The 5,743-nt window shown below is 39.2% G+C and overlaps 1 pseudogene; it reads left to right on the plus strand.

Moving 5' to 3' along the window:
* Positions 1-4,013: 4,013 nt before the first annotated feature.
* Positions 4,014-5,369, plus strand: LOC112303535 (small ribosomal subunit protein eS4, X isoform-like; annotated as a pseudogene).
* Positions 5,370-5,743: the final 374 nt, after the last annotated feature.

A 5,743-nucleotide genomic window follows, 5' to 3' on the forward strand; every position in this document is an offset into this window, starting at 1 on the left:
TTAAAAAAAAGATTTTATTTATTTATTTTTAGAGAGAGGGGAAGGGAGGGAGGAAGAGAGGAAGAGAAACATTGATGTTTGTGAGAGCTACATCAATAGGTTGCCTCTCACAGGCCCCCAACTAGGGACCTGGCCTGCAACCTAGGCAAGTGCCCTGACTGGGAAACGAACTAGTTACCTTTCAGTTTGCAGGCTGGCGCTCAATCCACTGAGCCACACCAGCCAGGGCTGGAAGCCTTTCATTTTCATTGTACTTATACTATTAGAGGTAATTTTGTCAACTCAGTTCCTTTTCTTCTCACCCCTTTATTTTGCATATGTCTAGTATGCACGATGTGTTTAGTTTGGGATAAGAGGAGAGGACATAGTACTTTCATCATGCTTGCCCCGTGGCTCTGGAGGCCTCTCAAATTCTGACTATGCCATGGTAAAAATGTGAAATAATTCACTGCATGATGACTATAGGAAATGGTCAGATTTGCATTAAACATAATGCCACAACTGTATTGGCTCTGCTTTTGCTTAATATTAAATGTTCAAATTAATTTAATATCGAGGGGCCAAGCACTATTATTTATTTCCTTCAAAGAGACATATGATGTTTCTCTTCAAGGACATAGCACTCTGAAGACTCAGGTCAGTCCTAGAAAAAGACTACCCTTGGATTACCTATGAGACTATAGCAGTTTAATGCATATCTGCCCACTGAACACTGCCTCAGTCATTTATACACCTGGCTCCCAGTGGGTAACCAATAAATGTGTGATGAATGGTCTACAGTTGCCAGATTGCAGCCATGACATGCTCATATAATAGCTTCCATTATTTTTCTTTTAAAACAATTTTTAAAAGATTTTATTTATTTATTTTTAGAGAGGGGAAGGGAGGGAGAAAGAGAGGGGGAGACACATCAATGTGTGGTTGCCTCTTGAGCATCCCCTACTGGGGACCTGGCCCCCAACCCAGGCATGTGCCCTGACTGGGAATCAAACTCGTGACCCTTTGCTTCACAAGCCAGCGCTCAATCCACTGAGCCACACCAGCCAGGGCAGCTTCCATTATTTTTCTATCAAAGGAACATGTGGGCAGTATGTAGGATGTGGAGTCCAGAGATTTTAAGACTCTTAATTCTAAGAGATCTACTAAAGCAGTTATTACAAATGCCACAAGACACAAAGAACAAGAGTTATAACTCAGAAATTGAGGTTGCCTGAAAATGAATGAAATTGAACATAAGTTTTCTGAACAAAAAGAAAAGGCTGATTTACTCAGTTTGAGTCTAAGACCAAAGGATAAGGAAGTCTGAGAAAACCAAGACAGAGAATGTTACCTGATTTTATATGTATTCTATTATTTTTGCTTTGCGTGTCCCATGTGTTAGTGGTCAGTTCATATAAGAAAATGAAGAAGTTAATTTTTAACTTCCTGTTAAAAACTCTGCCTAAGGTACTTCCTCAACACACACACACAAAGTTCCTACCCATCATCCTTCAAGGCTCTGTTCATGCCCTTCTCCTCCACGAAGATATTTTTTATTCTACATTTAGAAAGGTTTTGCCTATTCAGACACTTATTAGCACTGATTTACCATTAGATCTCTTTGTATTATCTTTTATATGACCATCTCTTATCTCTGTCAACCACAATCTCTCTGAGGACTGGGATACTGTCCACATTGCTTTGTACATATGAAAGCTCCAGAAGTATCTGCTTGTCTAAACTGGCTCTATTTCCTTGAGACTGCTCAAGTACTTATTCTTTGCCAGGCACTTCTAGGTTCTGGGGAAAAAGAGGTGAAAAATCACAGACCCTACCCTTATGGAGCTTACCTTTTTGGTCTCCCTTGAAAGTTGCAGCAGACCATAGGAAATAGTATAAAATAGTTGAAAACACTGTGGACTGACAGTCAGGATACCCTGGCCTGATCTCTAACTTGATGTGTATCTTGAATACATTTCTTAACCATTCATCACCTATTTCCCTATATGCCATATAGGGATCATATGGCTACTGGGAGAACTGAATCAGAAAAAGATGCAAATCATATGGGACGGAAGTGTCTCAATCAGATAAAAGATATATCTATGAAAACCCTACAGCTAACACCATACTTAAAGGAGAAAGACTGAAAGCTTTGTCCCAAAGATCAGTAACAAGATAAGGATGTGTGCTCTCACCACTGCTACTCAATATTCTACTAGTAAGGTTCTAAGATAGACAATGAAAAAAAAAAGAATCAAGATTGGAAATGAAGTATCTGCATTTTTCAGATGACATGATCTTATATAGAAAACTCTAAAGAATTCACACAAGCCCTGAATGGTGTGGCAGTGGATTAGGCATCATCCTGAAAACCAAAAGACCACGGGTTTGATTTCCAGTCAGGGCACATGCCTGGGTTACAGGCCAGGTCCCCAAATGGGGCATGCAAGAGGCAACACATCCATGTTTCTCTCCCTCTCTTTCTCCCCACCTTCCCCTCTCTCTAAATATAAATAAATAAAATCTTTAAAAAAGAACCCCCACAAAAAACCCTTGGAGCTAATAAAAGAATTAGTTAGGTTTTAGATAAGGTCAATATATTAAAACAAGTTGTATTTCTATAAACTAGCAATGAACAATCTGAAAATGAAATTAAAAACTCCATTTACAGTAGCATTAAAATGGATAAACTACTAAGGAAAAAACTTACCAACATGCAAGACTTATACACTGAAAACTACAAAACACTGTTGAAAGAAATTAAAGACCTAAAATAAAATTTTAAAATCCTGAGTTCATGGATTGGATCTCCTAGTTTAAAATGTCAAAACTCCTGATATGGAATTACTTATTCACAGAAAATCCTACCAAAATCCCAGTTACCTTTTTTTTTCTTGCAAAAAATTGACAAGTAAGGGAAATGCAAAGGGCCCAGAATATCCAAAATAATGTTGAAAAAGAACAAAGCTGGAAGACTCACACTTTCCAATTTAAAACTTACTACAAAGCTATAGTAATCAAGACTATGTAGTACTAGTATAAGGAGAGACATATAGACCAATGTGAATAGACTAAGAGACCAGAACAAACCCACACTCATGGTCAACTAATTCTTCATAAGGACGTCAAGACAATTCAATGGAATAAAATGGTGTTTTGAACAAATGGCTATCTACAGAGACAACTGGGTATCTACATGCAAAAGAATGGAGGTCAAATCCTTGCCTCACACCATATACAAAATTAGCTTGAAATGGATCAAAGACCTTAAAGTAAGAGTTAAAATTATACAACTCAAACATAGGTTTAAATCTCCATGACCTTGGATTAGGCAATGACTTTTTATTTATTTATTCTTAACGATTTTATTTATTTATTCTTAAAGAGAGGGGCAGGGAGAAAAAGGGAGAGAAACATTGATCAGCTGCCTCTCATACACACCCCAACCAGGACAGAACTGGCAAGCCAGGCGGGTGACCTGACCAGAATCAAACCTGAGACCTTTTGCTTTGCAGCTCAACCAACTGGGCCACACCAGTCAGGGTTAGGCAAGGTCTTTTTAGATACACCATCAAAGCAAAAGCAACAAAAGAAACTAGATAGATTGGACTTAATCAAAATTAAAACTTTTTGTGTTTCTAAGGGCACTATTACAAAAGTGAAAAGGCAACCCACAGAACAGGAGAAATACATTGAAATCATATATTTGATAAGGGGACTTGCATCTAGAACCTATAAAGAACTCTTGCAACTCAACAAAAAAGGACAACCCAATTTTGAAAAAAAAAATGTGTAAAGAATCTGAATAGACGTATCTTCAAAGATGTAAAATGGCCAATAGCCCTGGCTGGTGTAGCTCAGCGGATTGAGCGCGGGCTGCAAACCAAAGGGTCATTGGTTCGATTCCCAGTCAGAGCACTTGCCTGGGTTGTGGGCCAGGTCAGGTCCCCAGTCAGGGGCATGAGAAAGGCAACCACACACTGATGTTTCTCTCCCTCTCTTTCTCTTTCTCCTTCCCTTCCCCTCTCTGTAAAAATAAATAAAACCCTTAAAAAATAAAATGGCCAATAAACTCAAGAAAAATGCTCAACATCATTAGCCAGCAGGGAGACACACATGAAAACCACAATGACTTCCTTCCATTGGATGCTGGATAAACTGACCAGTGTGTTTGTTCCTTGTCCATCTACCGGTCTCTACAAGCTGAGAATGTCTCCCTCTCATCGTTTCCCTAAGGAACAGATAAGTATGCCCTAACAGGAGATGAAGTAAAGGAGATCCGAATGCAATAGTTTATTGAGATAGATGGCAAAGTCTGACCAGATATAACCTACCCTGCTGGTTTTCTGGATGTGATCAGCTTGACAAGACCAGGAAGGATTTCCATCTGATCTATGATACCAAGGGTTGCTTGCTGTTCATCGTATCACACCTGAGAGGCCAAGTACAAGCTGTGCAAAGAGAGAATGATCTTTGTGGGCACAAAAGGAATCCCTCATCTGGTAACCCATGATGTTCACACCATCTGCTACCCTGATCCCCTCATCAAGGTGAATGACACCATTCAGATTGATTTGGAGGCTGGCAAAATCACTGATTTTATCAAGTTTGGCACCGGTAACCTGTGTATGGTGACCTGAGGGACTACCCTGGGAAGAATTGGCGTGATCAACAAGACACACACACACACACACACACACACACACACCCCTGGTTCTTTTGACATAGTTTATGCAAAATATGCCAATGGCAACAGCTTTGCCACCTGGCTCTCCAACATTTTTGTTATTGGCAAAGGCAAAAAACCACGGATTTCCCTTCCCCGTGGAAAGGGTATCTGCTTACCATTGCTAAGAGAGAGACAAGAGACTGGCGGCCAAACAGAGCAGTGGGTGCAATGAGCTCTAGGTGACAAGATTGGGAGAGTCTTCGTACTTATTTAAAGATGATACAGAAAAAACAAAAAACGAAACCACAATGAGATACTACTTCACATCAACTAGAAAGGTAACAATCAAAGACGCAGATAAGTAAACGTTTTGGAGAATACTGTGAAATCTGAATCCTTATATACTACCTCTGGGAATGTCTAGTGGTGGGCATTGCTATGGAAAATAGTCTGGCAGTTCTTCAAAAGTTAATAAGCATAGTTACCATATGATGCAGTAATTCTACTACTAGGTATATGCCCAAGAGAACGGAAAATGTATCTACACAAACTTGTTCAATAGTGTTCACAGCAACATTATTAATAATGGCCAAGAGTGGAAATAACCTAAATGTGTACCAACTGGTGAGTGGATAAAATGTGGTGCATTCATACAAAAGAATATTATCCAGCTATAAAAAGGAATGAAGTACTAATTCATGCTACAACATGGATGAACCTTGAAAACATGCTGAATGAAAAAAGCCAGTCACAAAAGACCACAAATTGTATGACTTCATTTACATGAAATGTCAATAGGCAAATCCACAGAGAAAATAGATTAATGGTTGTCAGTGGCTAAGGGGTAGGTAGGTAGTTATTGCTGATATGTTTGGGGCTTCTTTTTGGAGTGATAAAAACATTCTAAAATTAATTGGGGTACTGGCTGCACAACTCGATGAATACATTGGGTTGACCAAAAAGTTCATTTGGTTTTTTCCCCCATAAGATGGTAGAGCTTAGTTGTCTTTAACTTCATTTGAAACAATTTTGTTAGATTGTATTGTGACAACTGTCCTATCAGCATGCTGGAGAATTCTCACTGGACGATGC

Source organism: Desmodus rotundus, chromosome X (genome assembly GCF_022682495.2).
Source record: "Desmodus rotundus isolate HL8 chromosome X, HLdesRot8A.1, whole genome shotgun sequence".
In the NCBI taxonomy this organism is placed as follows: Eukaryota; Metazoa; Chordata; class Mammalia; order Chiroptera; family Phyllostomidae; genus Desmodus; species Desmodus rotundus.